This window comes from Sciurus vulgaris (assembly GCF_902686455.1).
Source record: "Sciurus vulgaris genome assembly, chromosome: 2".
NCBI lineage: Eukaryota > Metazoa > Chordata > Mammalia > Rodentia > Sciuridae > Sciurus > Sciurus vulgaris.
Genome location: NC_136462.1, coordinates 17,633,730 through 17,653,558, shown reverse-complemented (window position 1 = coordinate 17,653,558; position 19,829 = coordinate 17,633,730). Strand labels below are relative to the sequence as shown.

General features: G+C 40.2%; 1 long non-coding RNA gene across 2 annotated transcripts in view; it reads right to left on the bottom strand.

The window, feature by feature from the left end:
- LOC306653252 overlaps window positions 1-19,829 on the bottom strand; it is a 47,141-nt gene that overhangs the window by 7,513 nt on the left and 19,799 nt on the right. The window contains exons 2-3 of one of the 2 annotated variants that reach the window (XR_013761678.1): window positions 13,725-13,835; window positions 414-502 (exon numbers count right to left, since the gene is read on the bottom strand). This is a non-coding gene — a long non-coding RNA (uncharacterized lncRNA). The remainder of the gene's footprint in view (window positions 1-413; window positions 503-13,724; window positions 13,836-19,829) is intronic. The other variant, XR_013761679.1, reaches the window with a different exon arrangement.

Here is a 19,829-nt window from a genome sequence, read left to right as displayed (position 1 = left end):
GCTCTTTGCATGTCCTTGCATTTCCAAACTCCAACAAGCAACAATTCAATAAACACTCATACGTGCATCCATTCATTCAAAAAACATTCATCGAACTTTCACTATCTCTCAGGACACAGTAGTGCTTAAAACAGATAAAGTCCTCATTCTCCTGGAATTTAAGGACCAAAATTGATGTCAACCGAAGATTTATATAAACCAATCATTAAAATTTGTCATTAGAATTATGAAATAAGATACATACAGCAATGAGTGACTGAATGAATGGATAAAGATTCAAACTCTTACTTTCTAAAGGCCAGCCAGCCCGTCTGTGGTGTGAATTGAGATCTCAAACAGAAGGAAAGGGTTTGTTTTTATAACTTCATTACTTCATTCTCAAGCACCAGAATACAGATGGACAATCCTCTTACCAAATTAAATGCACATGCACTGATCCTGTTCCAAAGTTCCCCCAAAAGTAAACAGAGCTCTGAGCCTTTGTTGGTGTGATTCCTTACACCTATGAGGAGAGACCAGGTATTAGATTTCCTATTGAATCTTTTTCTTTCTATTAAATCTATATCTTAAAAAAGCTTCCACTGATATAAAGTTTTTGCCAAATGACTAGAAGTGAAATATACTTTGGGGCATTTAATATGAAACGAACAGTTTCAAATAGCTTTACACATGTTGAAAGTTTAAAAAGTTGTTTGTTAAGTACTCTAGTTATAATTCATTTAAAAATCCCATTATGTTTGGTTACACAAGAGTGACTTTAATACACTTAAAGATGCAGTACTCCTTAGCTGTGACATATTTATAGGCTGAACATTAAAAGGTTTATAAAATAAGGCTATATTTTCTTGGTGTCAAACATCCCTCAATGAAGACAATTATTCAGTCTGCCTGTTTGTAATTAGGTATGAAATAATTTACGATTATGAAGATAAGTGAGCAAAAATTTCTAGAATAACTGCATATTGTATTTTATTATTAAAAGATTTCTATAATCTTTCCAGGGTTTGAGGAGTCATAAATTGCCCGGATCTGATTTCTACTGGATTTCTCTTGGAATTAATAAACATATGGATCTAATCTAAGAATATGTGTCAAAAATAATGAAGGGAATAGCTTCACACAAAGCTGAAAATGAAACAGGATTGACATCAACTGACTTTGGTTTGGAGAACAAGAGCAATGAGCTGCCTATGGACAACCCACAAAGGCGGAATAGGACACCCCATGGGGTCAGAAATGCAGTCTGTGTTCAAATAACCCAGGACTGGAGAGCTTTCCCTTTGCCACACTTCCTTCTTCTTGACAGGAACCAAGAACACTTCCAGCATATCATACCCACACCCTCTCTGTGGCTTCCTGGGCTGTGTCGTCGGTTAAAAAGAGCAGACAGAGCAAAGGCAGTCTTTCTCCTCACTCCCTGTTCCAACAGAAGGCCACACATGGGTGACATCAACCTGTTTCTCATTTCTCTTCTCTTCAGTCCTAAAGGAACAGTGAGGCTATTGCTGCTTTGGTTGCCCTCAAGGTTTATTCTATCCACCAGATTTTTCCTCATAACGTCCCAATTAATATCCTTTCCTTCTTGCAAAACCTGAGCAGCGTTTGTCCGATTTTCACTGCTATTTCCTAGAGTCTCAAGCTCTCCCAGTGTAAACACCCTTTGTCTCTCCAAAGTTGAAGTAAATTTAAGAAAATTTTGCCAAATACATTTTTTGATGTTCTTAGAAAAAATTCTGGCAGTTTCTGATCTCAGCCAAGAAACAGAGACTGGAACGCAGTTTCATTCCTTAATCTCCATGCATCTCAGAGAGCGCCTCTATGGAGCCTAAGTAGAAAAATCGCTAAGCCAATTATTTGTGAGTGAATCTGAACTTGCTTTGTGGAAAATAGCCTCTGAACAAATCATTTCTGCCAACTCACTTTCAGTGAGTATTCAGAGCACTTGGCCTGAGGCCACAGATGGAGATTTCACCAAATGTGAAGATGTAGTTACTAAACAGCAAATCTGTTCAGTCGTCAGAGCAGAGTTGCTGGCTCTACCTTCTTTCATGAGTGACCCCTGACACTTTTAATTAAGAGAGCTCACCACACTACAACTACAACTTTTTCAATGACAATAAATCTTAACATGAACCCCCAAAAGTTTGAAATCAGGCTGACAGAACTAAAAGGATGCATAACTAAAAGCTTTGTAACTGCATTTAAAAAAAAAAAAATAGTGTAGACTATGCTATCAACAGATGTACCAAGCTGAAGTTAAATGGGGGTCACAAAACAGGCCGGGTGACCAGCAACTTATAGCAGTTGATCTGCTTTGTAGGGTCGAACAACTCCAGGATAACACTTGGTATCAGCTCAAGTCATTCTTTTATTAATCTTTCTTCCATCAGACATTACACATAAAAACATTCCAGTATCATGTTGTAGAACCAACCCATAAAACAAGCATCCAGGGGCCCCATGCATTTCTCCCAGAGATGACTTGCATATGTCAAGGGCATGATTATGACTTTTAGATGAATGCAGTGTTCTTGTCAATATCTTCCAGCTTCCTTTTAAAAACCCCTCCTTTTAAAGGGTCAGGTCTTAAAAAGAAATCAAAGATGGCAGAGGCATGGAGTGTGACAGGCAAATCTTGAGATAGAAGGAACTGCAAGTATCCTCTGATCCTCCTCACTCTGCCATACAAACCCCTATGTAGAGCCATATTTATTGGGGGTTATTAAAATATTTCAATGCAAGGACACTTTGAGGAGTAGACCACTGCTTTGTTGGATAGCTCTAATTATTTCAAGTTTTTCCTCACACTGAGCCTGAGCAAGCCTGAACACCAGTGATGTCTAACCATGGTTCAGATTATGACCTCTTCAAAGAGATTATGTCAGCTCTCTTCCACAGGCTTCAAATATTTGAAGACAGCTATTAAATCTTCTTCGAATTTCTTTTTGTCTGAGAAAAATCATCCCATTTCCTTCAACCATTCATTCAGCCGTTCAGTGTGGGTCCCCCGTTCTTCACCATATCCTGGTCACCGTCCAGACGGTTAATGACAATCTCAAAATGCAGCACCCCAAACTGAAATCCATACTACGCATATTCCTATGGCACCATGGCAATTGGCAGGGATCGCTCCAGGCAGGGTTAATGTTATGAAACACCTTTTAAATTAGCCAAAGCAGGGGTCCACATTTTATGCTTGCTCTATGTCTACTCCTTAATTTACAGTGTGGGCCACCAGCCATTAGTGAGGTGTGGGGAATGTGATTGTTGCCAATAATTGACCATTCCCTGGTTCAGGAGATACATAAAACTCTAACAGGGCCATTATTCTTAAACCCACAGGATATGTAACAAGAACTATAAAATGATGCCTTGGCAATGTCTGTTTTTCTTTCTTTTTTTAACAAAAGATGCACAGTGAAAATACCCATCTTAATTGTATCTCACACAATGAGGTACAAAGTAACCACCTCAAAATGAGTTTCTTATATTAAATATTCAGAAGAGAACATTCATATCCTCACATGCACACATGTTCCCAAAGAATGTTAACAGCTAAAACGTCTAATTAATGCATCAATGTCAATGATCTAGATGACAGTGGGCATTGTAATACCAGCTTCCATAACAACCCACTGTCCTTGTACACTTATTGGTTGAAGTGTATGTATGTCAGCAAATGGAGCTGTGCCAAAGCTAGAAAAAAATAAGTGTTCAATCACCAAGCAGCCTCAGTGATCAGATCACATGAGGCTCTGGAAATTAAAGTGGTTTAGTCCCATGTTTATGGTAAGCTCCTCTACAAGAATTTTTATATATTTCTTTGTTTATAAAAATATTAAATCAACAAAAATTGCATATATCCAAGGTACAACATGATGCTCTGATATAGGTACGTAGTGAACAGAGGATCGTAAGACTCTTCCAGATACTGATTTCATTTCTGTGGGACTGTATCTCCAGAAGTGGGATTGGCACTTTCTATTTTAATATCTTGAGGAAACTCTATACTGTTTTCCTGCAAGACTCTGATTTACAAAAACAAGATCATAAGAAGGTACCTGTTAACATAGACCCAAAGTTACCATTAAAGTCTTGAGTTCACTATGATTCAGGAATGGGATCAGGATTTGCAGGTAAGAATGGAAGAGGTCAAGATTGAAGATGATCAAGCCTAAAGCAAGTCCAGAAATAAGGATGACACATTCTTCATGTGTCCTCCAAATTCCCATGCTGGAAACTGAATCCCCAGTACAACAGAAGCTTTGTAGGAGGGAGCTTTCTAGAAGGTGTGCAGGTCACAGGGCTTCACAGTCATTAGTAGGCTAGTGTTGTACCACGGCTGTGGAATGGGCTCTCCTGCAATGTGAAAACACAGCTTTCCACCCTGTGAGGATGCAGCAAGAACCTTCACCTTGGACTTCCCAAACTCTAGAACTGTGAGAATTAAACTTCTGCACCTTACAAACTCCCGATTGGCAGTGTTCTGTTTTCACAGCACAAAAATGATAATAGAGTTCCAGGTATTAACTAGTTATGTATAATAAATAGTCTGAGTTACAGGTAATAACTAGTTAGTGATAATAGCAACATCATTGATGATTTACTATGTTTCTGTATCTCCGTCATGCACATTAGGAAACATTAGGCTTTTTTATAGCCTGATGAGAAAGAACTTGGGAAAAAAAATGTAAATCCATCTTTGAAAACTTTCTAAAAAGTAAAAAATACTTTCTAAAAAGTATTCAATGCTTTGGGTAATCTAAAGTGACCACTATGGTTACCAGTGAGTTGTGTCAGGTTTAGAATGTGGTTATAGTTGACACCTGGCACCAGGTGGTCTACCTGATCTCACAGATCTGTGCAGAGTTTTGAAGTGACTCTGTTTCGTATGTGTCCTGTCTTCCTCAGAGGATCACTTCAGAGTCCTCCTAGAGTCTCAACCTCTGTGAGTCCATTTCTTTAATACACCTTTCCTAAAGACTGGACAGCCAGGTACCAAAACGAACAGAACCACAAAGCAAATGGCAAAGTCTCTGAGAAGGTTCCTCCATCAAGTAAGCACAAACATTGCTACCTAAACTTTTTAATATGTATTCACAGACTGGTACCTTTTCTTTTTAATTACACATTCTTGTTGGATAGAGACAGGAGCCAGGGCACCTGGGGATTCCTGAGTGTTACCTGTTTTCTTCAGCAGATCACTGCCTATTCTTGATAAGCATCTTCTTGCTGAAGATTTGGCAATCTTATTAAATAAATATATTTTAAGTGAAAACACTAGACTGTCTTTGAGAGAAAGAATTAGACTCCAGTCCTCTCTCACCTTCATTTAAATAATGTGCACTACCAAGGTTAGTACTTCTCAAAAGGTTTTAATATGGATATATTTTTAATTTTATACACACACACACACACACACACACACACACATATATTATTTTTATTTATTTATTATTTTGGTACCAGGGACTGAACCCAGGAGCACTTTACCCCAAGTCACACCTTAGCCCTTTTTATTTTTTTTAGATTTTTTAGATAGGGCCTAGCTAAATTGCTTAGGCGCTCCCTAAATTGTTGAGGCTGGCCTCAAACTTGCAGTTCTCCTATCCCAAGCAGCTGGGATTATAGGCATGCACCACCACACCAGCTGAATGATACCTTTTTAATAGAATAATGAACTAATGCTTATATACTATAATATCTACTTTGAGCAGCAAAAATAGTTTTTTTAAAAAATTCCTGGGAGGATGAAATAACAAATAGAAATACATCATCTTAAGAAACACTACAAACATGTTGAAATTCCAAGACAAACCATTAGCTTGAATAGATGGAATCCATCCATTTAAGTGGCAGTTGCTAAATTGTGCTTATGTAGCGATGAGTATCTAAAACATCTTGCATGAATCCATCAGGTGATTTCTCAGGCAGCTCTTTTCTGGGTCTGGCACACCATTGTCTGATGGAAGATTGCTGTATAAACAGAGCAACCATCGACTGTGTGGGACAAAGCTTGCCAATTGCTTACCTGTAGGTTCCACTTCCTAGGGTTGAACTCAGAGAGTCAGTCCCTGTATGATCCCCTTACCTTGAATGTGGATGGAGCCTATGATTTGCATCTAAAAAATACAATATGACAAGAGTGAAGGAATTTTGCAGGAATCATTAGGTCCATGATCAGCTTATTTTTTTTTTTTTTTTTTTTTTCGCAGTGCTGGGGATTGAACCCAAGGCCTTGTGCTTGCGAGGCAGGCACTCTACCAACTGAGCCATAACCCCAGCCCCCGTGATCAGTTGATTAATCAATAAAAAGGGAGGTTACCCTGAGTGGACCTGACCTAATCAGGTGATCCCTTTTAAAGTGGGTCCAGACCTTCCCTGAAACTAGAGACTTAAAGTAATGGAGACTGTTCCTCTGTTACTAGCTTGAAGTAGAAGCTTCCATGAACACTAGAGCCAGAAGAAAATTAATTTGCTAACAACCTAAGAGAATGTGGAGGATCCAAGATGGCGGACTAGAGGGTGACTGCATCTCCTGTCGCTCCAGAACCCAGGATTCAAGAAGGGGAGGCATTGAGAGACTCAGACTAACATAGAGCCATGGGGTGAGTCTCCCCCACCAGGTGAAGCTTGGCCAGGGCAGCAGGCCTGGACAGGGGCGGCTTCTCAGAGCAGGGCATGGCAGCTAGAGTCTTCCCCAAGCAGCCCTGCTCCCTCCAGCAGTGGGCTCCTTCCACGGCCAGCTTCTCAGAGCAGGCCACCCAGTGAGAGCCTTTCTGCACAAAGCCAGCTCTAAGTCCCAGAGCCAGTGGCGAGCTCTGGCCCACAGGCAGCCTCTGGGACCAGGGCAGGGCAGCCAGAGACTTCTCCAAGCACCCTGCTCCCTCTGGTGGCAGGCTCCTTCCACGGCCAGCTTCTCAGAGCAGACAGCCCAGTGAGAGCCTTTCCGCACAGAGTCAGCTTCAAGCCCTGGAACCAGTAGCGGGCTAGGGGCAGCTTTCTTCAGAAGCACTGCATTATTAAGTTCCTCCAAAATTTCAGGCTACCAAAGACTGGGAAGTGATATACTGGAAATCTACAGGGACACTATAAGCCAATAAAGGAAATCTGCAATATCTCAGAGTCCCACTGACATCTGACCAATATGAGAAAACAAGGGAAGAAAATGTCCCAAACAAACCTAGATACTATATCAATAAAACCCAATAACAGCACAGCAGAAGAAATGTCAGAAAGGGAGTTCAGAATGTACATAATTAAAACAATCAGGGAAGCAAACAAGGAGATGAAAGAGCAAATGCAGGCATTGAAGGAGGAGATGAAAGAACAAATGCAGGCATTAAATGATCGCACCAATCAACAATCAAAAGAGCAAATACGGGAAGCAAGAGATCATTTCAATAAAGAGTTAGAGATACTGAAAAAAAAAAAAAACACAAACAGAAATCCTTGAAATGAAGGAAACAATAAACCAAGTTAAAAACTCCATAGAAAGCATAATCAATAGGATAGAACACCTGGAAGACAGAACCTCAGACATTGAAGACAAAAAATTTAATCTTGAAAACAAAGTTGACCAAACAGAGAAGATGGTAAGAAATCATGAACAGAATCTACAAGAACTATGGGATATCATGAAAAGGCCAAATTTAAGAATTATTGGGATTGAGGAAGGCTTAGAGAAACAAACCAAAGAATGAACAATCTATTCAATGAAATAATATCAGAAAATTTCCCAAATCTGAAGAATGAAATGGAAAATCAAGTTCAAGAGGCTTATAGGACTCCAAATACACAAAATTACAACAGACCCACACCAAGGCACATTATTAGGAAAATACCTCACATACAAAATAAAGACAGAATTTTAAAGGCCGCGAGAGAAAAGAATCAGATTACATTCAGGGGGAAACCAATAAGAATATCAGCAGATTTTTCAATCCAGACCCTAAAAGCTAGAAGGGCCTGGAACAACATTTACCAAGCCCTGAAAGAAAATGGATGCCAACCAAGAATCTTATACCCAGCAAAACTTACTTTCAGATTTGATGATGAAATAAGATCCTTCCATGATAAACAAAAGCTAAAGGAATTTACAAAAAGAAAGCCGGCATTACAGAACATTCTCAGCAAAATATTCCATGAGGAAGAGATGAAAAACAATGATGCAAATAAACAATGGGAGGAACTAGCCTAAAGGAATAGCCAAATAAAGGAGAAATCAAATCATGTCAAAAAACAAAAATGAGTCAAATGACTGGGAATACAAATCATATCACAATAATAACCCTGAATGTTAATGGCCTGAACTCATCAATCAAAAGACTTAGACTGGCAGATTGGATTAAAAAGAAAAATCCAACAATATGCTGCCTGCAAGAGACTCATCTCATAGAAAGAGATACTAATAGACTAAAGGTAAAGGGATGGGAAAAAACATACCATGCACATGGACACAGCAAAAAAGCTGGAGTATCCATCCTCATTTCAGATAATGTGGACTTCAAACTAAAACTAGTCAGAAGGGATAAAGAAGGACATTACATACTGCTTAAGGGAAGCATAAATCAGCAAGACATAACAATCATAAACATCTATGTCCCGAACATTGGCTCATCCATGTACGTCAAACAAATCCTTCTCAATTCCAGAAATCAAATAGACCACAACACAATAATACTAGGCGATTTTAACACACCTCTCTCACCACTGGATAGATCTTCCAAACAAAAATTGAATAAAGAAACCATAGATCTCAATAACACAATCAACAATTTAGACTTAACCGACTTATATAGAATATACCATCCAACAAAGAATGAATACACTTTCTTCTCAGCAGCACATGGATCCTTCTCTAAAATAGACCATATTTTATGCCACAAAGCTACTGTTAGCAAATACAAGAAGATAGAGATACTACCTTGTATTCTATCAGATCATAATGGATTGAAATTAGAAATAAATGACAGAATAAAAACCAGAAACTTCTCCAATACCTGGAGATTAAATAATACACTATTATATGATGAATGGATAACAGAAGACATCAGGAAGGAGAAGGTAGAAATGAGTTCTTTCCTAGGTGACACTTTAGATGAGAATGAAACCCAGATCGCACTTTGAATTTAACCTTTCAGTTTTCTTCCTGGGCAGAGAACTAGGCTAAGCTATGCCCAGAATTCTCATCCATAGAAACTCTAAGATAATAAATGGCTATTGGTTTAGGTCAATAAAATTGTTTTGGAATATAAGACAGCAAAAGGAAATGAACACATTACCTACTACTGTTTCCCTTTTTATAAACAATTAGTATTTCTAGTTGAGACCATTGTTGCCCAGCTAAAAATTACTTTTCCCAAGTGTATCTGAAGTGGGGGGTGGACATATGACTGAGTTCTAGTCTGTGAGACTAGGTATAACTGATTCTGGGACATTCTAAGAGCATTTCTAATTAAGAGTTTGTACCCTTCTACATCCCTATATTCTGCTACATAAAATGAGGCTGTGATACCTGGATATCCAGTAGCCACCTTGAACTGTGAGTGAGGAGGCTTCATGCAACAGGGAAGAGTTTGTTGACAGAAGTCAGGATCTTGGGCAAGTTCACAAAGCTGCTATACCAACTCTGCAATCCTAACTCTAGGCTTTTTTTGTGTAAGGGGGAAAAAAATTTCTATTTAAGTCATTATTCTTTGAATCGGTATTACTCATGGCAGATTTCGTATTTAATTTAATTTATTTAATTGACTTTTGTATTTTAAAATGCACACATATATTTGAAGTGATTGTCTATAAATAGTAAACAAAACACCATACTTTATTTTGGTTTGACTCTAGCAGCATCTTATAAAGAACTAGGAATTGCAGCATGCTGGTTCAAATATTGACACTGATAATGCTAATAGAAAAGGGACACATCATTAAGAAGCAATCGGAAGCCAAATATCTGAAAGAGGCTGTAAATGAAAATACGCAGGTTGGTCCATGTCTTCATGATACTAAAAACACCCACTGCTGTCTGCAAGTGGAAATGGTTATTGGGAAATGGTAGTGCATTTGGACCATTTAAACCTGCTGTTCTTTGATATAAAACCACTATTCTGTACTTGTGTGTCAGAATGGCTGATTCCTAAAAGCTTACCCATCAACTCACTCTCCTTCTATTTTAATGTTTTTGCTTCTGGTTAATTGCAGATATCGATGGCACAGGAACCCCTGTGATCTGCGTGCTGCAGTTTGTTGGGAAGAGCTGAGAGAGAGGAGAAAGGCAAGGTGATGCCCGACAAGGATGCTGAAGCTCTCAGGCTCAGGAGATGAAATCAAAGGGGATAGAAGAATCTAGAGAGCCCCACTTCTCAATGTTCACTAAAGCCATCAATTCTTTCAATGAATGGTTGATTGACAAGCCCTAGGCACTGAAGATGCAATGGTTCACAAGAAAACCTCATCTTCATGATAATTTTAGCTATGTCAAATGTGAAACACCATGTGCAATGTCTACACTGACACCATTTACATTTGTTGACTTTGAGGGTGAGATGTAAGCCAGTGCCTCTTCCAATTTCAAGAGGAAATTCTCAGATTGTTTAGGGACCTGCAGTTTATTCTATCAAAAACATCCAAACTGCTTTGTATGTCTGAGTAGCTAGAATATCTAAAGCATAAACTTATAAAATATATACATAGTAGTAGGGGGGATTGCTAAGGTTGTTCACATGTGTCAGCAATTCATCTATTTCTGGTTTTTGACCAATTCTAATAAAGTTTATCCTGACAACACTGGGAAAAGTTATTATACCTGGTTATATTGAAAAAGATCACTCAACCATAAATATTACATTAGTGTAAGATGCTATCATGTTCTGCAATGCTGTCTATTGTAGGATACTACATGGATGGTAGTATATTTCATGATTACACACACCCCTGACAGAGACGAGCATTTATATGCTAATAACTACAATATGGGCAGCTACAGCCTTTCACAATAAGCCATGAGCCTTTTCATCAGGGGCACAATTTATCACCAAAAAGTGCATTTGGCTGACTTAGATGTTCAGAAAAACACTTTTTCTTGTGCATGTCTTACATAGTAGCAGAAGTAGACAAGGTACCTTCATAGCAAAATAAATAAATAAATAGCAGTGTTTGGGTAGGAAAATATAAATAAAAAACAAAAAGGAATAAACAATTTTTCTCTCCTATGTCCACATCTTCTCCAGTAAACAGAGCCCCACTTCCTAGTGAGACAAATGTCATCATAAATAGTCACCAACTATGTATAAATAGTCATTATCTACAGAAAGAGACTGAGATGCTTAAAAGAAAAATTAATGTCATTGGACTAAGAGGAAGCTTGGTCTAGGACTGATAACTCAATAGAAGAGAAAACACTTATTTTTAATGGCATCAATAATTATTTATAATGACTTATAATTCAATTGTTGTACTGATAATGATTCTGGTGGCGAGTCATCCTGCTAGGTGCTTCACATCTGTTTTCTCATTTTCACACACATACTACAGCTTCAGAGCTACTAATCGCCCATTGATTTATAGCTGGGTAAACTGAGGCTTAAAAAGATGGTAGCTTTCTCCAACTGACTAAGCGTCTGAGTGTAGGGAGCCAATTCTGTCTGAATCCAGCATCAGGGGCCTTTTTTACTGAAGAGCAAAGAGAAGGCAATTCCCTGCCAGGTGACTACAGACTACCATGCAGTGGAGTCGCTCTCCAAGCCCATGCTGGTGACCAGAGGTGCAGGTGCATGCATCCAGCATGAGTCCTGCTGGGAGGTGAGGAGGGTTAGCATTCATGGAAGCCATGGATCCATATTCATGGAAGCATATTCTGTGTGTGTGTGTGTGTGTGTGTGTGTGTGTGCGTGCGCAGTGCTGTAGATTGAACCCAACTGAGCTCTATCCCCAGCCCTGGATGCCTCAACTGGGTGTGGCCAGTGAACCTCAAGAGTGTACCAGAGCTGAAGAGAACAAGAGTGTGTCCTGAGCATGCATTCCAATGTGGAGCAGGCTCGCTGGGCACTGGTTACCAACTGGTCTGTTCGGTTAGACAGAACACACTCAAACAACGATGTAAAGGAAGTAGATTTATTAATTCCATATAGGCAGTAAGGGGAAACAGAGCCTGGGATTTATCACAAGCTGGGGACCACAGGGTCAAGAAAGCAGTCCAGAGAAAATGGGGGTCTCATCTGCATGTGCTTCACTGACTCTAGCCGAGAGACCCAGAAAAAATAGCCCACTTTGAGTTTTATATCCCAAGGGCAACATGACATGCTAGACTAAACCAGAGAAGGACATCAAGTTTCTCGGGAGGACTGGAACCGAGCCCAGACCGTTCTAATCAACCCCTCCCTAACTCAGGAGGTTCCATTCTTAGCACATTCTACAATTATTTTTGAGAACTATAAGAAAGAAAGGAGGGGAGAGATTGGTCCAAGTTACCTGAAGAAAAATCCTGAAAAAATCTCCCCAGAAATTCTGTGGTTGGTGGGCAAGAGGTTGGGGAAAGCTGGGGAGGGGTCCCTGAGGTACCGCAGCTGTGTGTGTGCATGTGGGTGCTGACAGGATGGTGATGTTGAGATCACATGGCCTCATGGTTACTGAGATGTAGGCATTCACTTTATACTTACACTGCAATCCAACACAATTGTATGGAGCTTTAACTGTGTGTCTATGTTCTCCGCACTAAAGAGAGTAACTAGAACCTTCTTTTGTTCCTTCTCCTCAATAGGTTCCAATCATCAAAAGACAGATAGGTAGGGATAGAGATATCATCTGATGCAAGATTGACCATAACACCTGACATTAGAGACACCCTGCATTAAAAGCCTCCTTTGCGTCTTAACCAATGTGTTCTACAGGATGCCAAAATGTGGGGGTGACTATGTACATTATTTTGGTAATAGGGGGGAAACATGCTATGAAAAGAGTACTGTTTCATTTTATTTTTGCCTTCAAACCCTTACATTTTGTGTTCTACTTCAAGTGGTATACATCCTGCTTTCAGGTTTTTAATGCCCAGACAGGAAGGTAGTAAGCACCCCTGGCCCTGCACTATAATTTGCTCTATGAGTTGGGATCTGTCAACTGACCCAAAATTTTCAGAGGCTAAACAAAATAAAGGTTTCTTTATCGTAGATGAAAGCAAATCACTGGGTCCCTGGCTGGGTGGTTTTCCTGTGCAGCTCTGCTTCCAGCAGTGCTTCAGTGCCCAGCATCCCTCTGCTGTGACACCCAATTTCTCTAGATTAGTGCTCTTCAAAGTCTCATCTGAAGGCCAGTGCCAGTCCATCAATCGATGCCAGTGCAGGAACTGTTTGTTAACAGTCTACCATGAGGTAAGTGTAGAAATTGAAGGGGAGCATTTAGAAACTTCAGAAACTTAACATCGCTGCTATATCCAGGCCCATAATAACTGGATTTTTCTCACTCAACGAAGCATAGACCATTTCAGGTGTGGTGGAACTCACCTGGCAAAATGGCCCCGGTAGCAAATAGGCCATTTAAGAAAATATAAATAAATAACAGGTTCACAGCTAGATAAAGCTCTACTCTGTATCCTCGGAGCCCTCTGCATTGTGTCATCAGTTTGGTTAAAGAAAATGGCAAGTTGCCCAGGAGAGGATCACACATTGCCCAGTGCCATCCATCACTTCTTCCCGTTTCACTGCCAACCTTGGTCACCTGATTGAATCTACCTGCAAGGGAGGCTAGGAAATAGTCTAATGCCAAGTCCAGTAGGAAAACGGAAACAGTTTAGCAAAGTCATCCATCTTCACTGCACCTGTTGCTGCCTTTACTGTTCATTCCTGTTGAACAAGTGCACAGGAATGAAAAGAAGGGACAGTTCTCTTACCTCCCAGCAGTAATACTGTCACTTTGAGTGTTCTTGCTGGAGCTTCCCCACCCGGAGTCTTCAAATCAACCTTGATCCCTGTCTCATTTCCAAGTCACCTTCTTATTGATTCTTTGAGCCACTGAAAACCTCCCAATAAATATTCTTCACCTTCACTTAGCCAGAGTTAAGTTCTCCATTAGTAATTTTTTAAAGTCCTAAAGAGATACTGAAGTTCACAGAAGAGAATGGGAGGGAAGGAAGAGAGAAAAAATATGACATCTGCCTAGGAAGATTCTTTAAATGAACACATTATGACTCACTCAATTTCATTCAGAAGTGACATTTAAACACAGTCAGACCTATAGGTCACAGACTATCCTTTATCTGGAAGTAGGACCAGCTTTGCAACTAACTGAATCTTTCAAAGAGCTCTCTAAACAAATCAATTGCATTGATTGTGCTAAAAGATGTAAGTTGCTTTTGACATGCAAAAATAGGAAAGAATGTCTGAAAGGCAAATTATTCCTCCCAAATCAAAGTTTTTGCATAATTTATGTTCAGTGACACTCTTTACCAGAGGGATCCCTAACTTAGAGTAATTATTTTATAAGATAAGCTGAGTGTAAGAAATTTTCAAAGGTATTTGGGGGAAATCAACTTCAGGGACTCATGAAAACTAGAGATGAGTTCCTCTGGTGTCAACCCTGCTTTCTGTACCTGCAGAAGAAAGTGCTCTTCTGCATTTTGAATTTGGTCCAAGAATCAGAATATATTGTCTTACAAAAAAAGTTCCTTAAATCAGAAATGTACAATGGCTCAGTATAAAGTTCTGCAAGCAGTGATGTTAGCCTGGAATATTAAAGGGCACCGGTTGTAAGATCAGAGTTTTCCAAAACAAGGAGACTATATCCTGTGGCACTGTGTCCTGTGGCAGCTCTGGAGAGCCCACAGTAGGATTTTGCCTTGTTTTATGCTGACTTGTTGTCCATGGCCACACCTGGTGTAGAAGGGCACTTCCACACTTCTGAGTGTGCATTTCCCAGACCTCTCCAAAAATAGTAGTTTTCAGACAGTAGCCAAGGGGTCTGGGTGTTGCTTGCTTGCCCTGCTCCACAATCTAATCCTGACCACCTCCCTCTTTGGGTCACTGTTATATGGATGGGTAATCAAGTTATGATCATCTGGATTCTAGAAGCACACTGGTTTGTCATATAGGGCTTGATGGTACTAGGGACAGTTTGGATAATTTCCTATCTGAGGAAAAAGCCTTGACAAGAGCTATATTCACTTTGTCACCTTCTATGTCATTCCACTGTCATTTTGGGTGCTTCTAATGTAAGAGATTTTTAACATATTTGCCTTTGATTGGGGCTCCTAGTCTTTGGACTCTCATTTGCTCAGTATCAGAGGTTGTAAACTGGAGGCCAGAAGGAAGGAAGTAGCCCATAGAGGTGTCCTGTTTGCTCTGTGCAATGTTTTCTTTAAAAACATAGAAAATTCCAACTTTTTTTTTAATTGAAAAGATTTCACATAGATATCTGATTTCTGGAATCACTAGTGAATTTGATGCAGGCTTTAATGAGCTAGACTCTAAAAAAAGCTGTCCCCCTTGAGGCAGAGCGTGCCACCCCAGTTTGCCAAAGTACTTAGAACCCTCACTGACTTTCTCATGCCCCAGGAGACTCTGTCAGTTATGTTATCTGCTGAGCTCTGTATATATTTGAGTTTGCAAACCCCAGTGACAACACAAATAATAGAATGGAAAACCCCAAATGTATGTGACACAAACTGACCTACCTTAGGGTATCCACAGAGAGACACAGGTAGGCTGCCAGTGCCCAGGAGCCAGAATAAGAATTTGAGGAAGAAGTTTGGGGGAGATCCAATGTAGCTATAGAAAATGAGGTAGAAAAAAGGAAGCCTGGAATAATTCCATAAGGAATTTCATGAGGGACTGTCCAGTTACCAAGGCAGCCTTTGATATGACTCCCATGATACTAGGTACAAATTCCCAGGACTTCTTACCCACCATTTGTCTACTAATTAGTATCATGGTCATGAACTCTTATTTTTTCCATATACAGGTCTTATTCTCTAATGAATTTACAAACAGTGTGGTATACATGCCTGTGTGTGCATGCACATAGTTAAAAAATTATGTAGACTGTGAACATTCTTTTCCCCCAAAGAAACAGTGTAAGTTTTAATAAAAGTTCAAGAAGTCTACTTCCAGGCACATTTAGTGATAAGACCCAAGTGCACACATACAAACACACCTGCAGCTTCTCAGGATCATTTCACCATACAGGAATTTGGAGAACAAATTTAACTCTGCTTCATATGGAGGAATTTCTTAATGAAGAGAGAAACAGAACATTTCCTATCAATGACAAGGATATTCCAGGTCATCACAAGTATATCCTGCTTTGAGATCATCTAAGTTAGTTTTCCAGCATTTCTCATTTGGGTGGTTGGTGGAATAGAAAAGGAGAGAAGCTAAACACAATTATAAGGCAGAGAAAAGTCACATGAGGCCCGAAGTTACTTTCCTACCAACAGAGCCCAAGTAACAAAGAAAGACAGACATTGATTTGGACCAACTTGGAAAATGGCAGATCACACCAGAAGAGCAGAGGCGTGCCCTCTGCCTCTCCTTGAGGCTGAGGTCCTGGCCCACTTGAGATGCTTAGCTGTTTGACCAATGGATGTTCCTCTGAAAGTGCCCTGTGGAACACATCCTTACTCTTCCCTTCCAGCACTCTGCAGTCCAAAGGATTTAATCCAGGAGTAGAAGCCTGGAGTGGACAGCATGAAATTTTGTTCCAGACCCAACTGCCATATCATAGACCAAAAATAAGCCATAGGAGGTTGGCAGATAAAATAATGCTAATAATTAAGGTTCAGATAGCTCTGCATGCATTAACTAATGATGTCTTGCAATGCCCCAGGGGTGAGTAAAGTAGTTACAGATCCCCCTTTATTATTCATTCCTTTATCCCAGAGAAACTTACTGAGCACTTATTATGTAGACAGCACTGTGCAGGGACACTAAGACAAATAAGGAATAAGGTGCATCTCAGCTTGAAGTAGTTCACAGCCCAGTGGTGGGTTTCTGATAAGCATGGTTTGTTTCTGATGAGCACTATCTTACAGGTTGCAGACAGCCAACTTCTATTTGTATCCTTGCATGACAGAAAGAGAGCTAGCTATCTCTCTGGCCTTGACTTATAAGGGCACGAATCCCATCATAGAGACCTCCACTTTCATGACATCACCTAAACATAATTATTTACCAAAGTCCCTCCTCCCCAACACTTTGGGATTAGGGTTTAACCATGTTGGATTCTGGAGAGAAACAAACTTTTCCCAGTGGATTACGAGGTGGAAGAAGGGCCTTTTGGAACTTGGAAAGAGGCAAATAGCACCTGTCTGAGCAACATTAACAGTAGGTAGGTCTGACTATTGGCCATTGTCTCTTTAAAATCTACCCTGCATTCAAAGGTCTGGAATTCTCTAATAGAATATAATGCTTTTGTTCAAAATTGCCAGAGAACTTGTAGGTTTAAGAGTCCATGGATGAGGACACAATGCCAATGATCGTACTCAGATCCTCTCCTGGAGTCAATATGAATAGGAAATGGATTAGAAAACAGAACTCTAGGTACCACATGTGGACAGCGAGTACAAGGCTGGCAAATGGGGTCACAACTCCCTGAGGCCAGGAATGAGAGGCTTCAGAAAAGGCCCCTGCTAGAGAACCTCACAGAGACTCCAGAGCTCGGAATCTATGACCTGGGCAGTAGCCTTGCTCCATGGACGGTGACTTCCAAACTTTACCCCTCCTACTCCTCTGCAAATATTCACTGGACACTTGGGTTAAGGGGCACTGCTCTGAAGGGTTCCACAGGCTTCAGGACACCACTCAGAGAAAAGGGAGGTCCCACTGACCCAAAGAGGGAAGAGAGGAAGAGCTTGTCTCAGAATAGGGAATAGATCCTCTTGCTTTCCATCATATGTGTTGGTCTGTACTTTCCCCTCTTCCTGGGCTACTCTCTCCTGTTCCTCCCCCAGGCATCCTCCCCCATTGTCCTATGATCTAACATTCCGCTTAGACTGAGTGAACTTTTCTCTGTGCTCTCCCTATGCCCCTAAGCATATCTCTCTACTATCAGTCCTATATAAGAACATTACAATAATATAGCCACCTCTTTCTTCCCTCCTACATTTTCTAAAAAAGTCTGCAGGTCATTCAAGCAAAGCACTTGGCTCGTGGTAAACATTCAAGCAATGCTACTGAGTTAATGAGTTCACATTTGCACACGTTACATTTGAAAGTTTGGCAGGGCTTAAAGGGAATATGTCAAACCAGCATATGGTACGTAGAACTTAAGTTCAAGGTTGGAAATCGAGTTTGGGGAATCATCAGTTTTGAGGTGATGGCTGCATTCATGGAGGATGGTGTAATTATAATTGGAAAAAAGATCCAAAAGATGAAAGCAAGTTGTCTTAGTCCACTTTGTGCTTACTATTAATTCCATAGATGGGGTAATTTATAAAGTATGAAGATTTTTATGGCTCATGATTCTGAACACTGGAAAGTCCAAGATGGTGCCAGCTTCGGACAAGGGTTTTCACGTTCATCCTCCCATGATGCAATCAGAATGTAAAGTGAGCACATGAGACAGAGATTGGAAAAGGAAACCAAAATCCCCCCTTTTATTAACTAACCCACTCCTGAGACAACCAGCCCACTCCCGCAATCATGCCTTTAATCCATTTGTAAGGATGGTGCCCTCATGACCTAATCAGCTCTTATCAATCCTGCATCGCAACACTGTTAAAATTGTGATCAAATTTCAGTATGAGTTTTAGACAGGACATGCAAACCTGAGCAGAACCCAACTGCAAAACTGACAACCAGTAGGGAAAGGAAAAAAACAAACAAACAAACAAAACAAAACAAAACAAAAAAAAAAAAAAAACTGCAGTGTTTCAGAAAGACAAAGAAGAAAAGTTCCCAAGATGCAATGCGTGACCCACACAGCAGAACTCTGCAGATAGATTGGGTAACAGGGATTTTTTTCTTTACATTACCCAAATGTCAGGAAATCAAGGAACAAAATAGAGACATGTTGGTTGTAAACTATTCTTTAAAAAATACATATGGTAAAGGACATATATGTGGTGAAACACTGGGAAAATACAGGCAATTTTGGAGAAGGTATTCTTGGTGTGAGCCCATTATAAATTGTAGAGGATGAGCTACAGGTGATAAAGAAATCGACAAGACAGGAAAAAAAAAAAAAAAAAAAAAAAAAAGTCGTGACCCAAGGTCCCAGAAAATGGGGAAAGCAATGAAATCCTGAGATCAGGGTTGATGCCCAAAACAGTTGAGGTATCCCTTACTTTTTGAACAGAGGCAAGACCTTTCTTGAGACAGACAGAATTCCACTTGATGGAGAGCCAATATGTCCAGAGTTAGAGCAGAATTTTGGTTTCAAACCCCATTTCTGCCACTATTTGTGAGTCCTGAGTAATTGCCTTTGTGTGTGATTTTCAAGGTATATAAACTGTGCAGAAAGGAGTACCTACCTCATTGGATTGTCACGACAACTGATATACAACTACTCTTTCCTCTGCCAAAATGGGCTGGATTTCCATGCTAAGCTAGCCAAAGAAGAAAACATATAGGTCAAAATTACAGAGAGATAAAAGTCTACAGGAGGCCAGAGGCCAGGCAACCCAGATGAGAGCTGGGAATTAGACACAGCAGTGAGTTTTAAGTGCATTCAGTGCCCCAGAAAGGTGGTGTGGTAGGCAGAAGAATCCCCCTTCCCAACCCCCACCTGATGTCCACAAGTAAAGCAGGCAGCCTCTAGGAGCCAAACAGGGCAAAGACATAGACTCCCCCGATGTCTCCAGAAGGAGGGAAATCCTGCAAACACCTTGATTTCAGCTTCAAAAG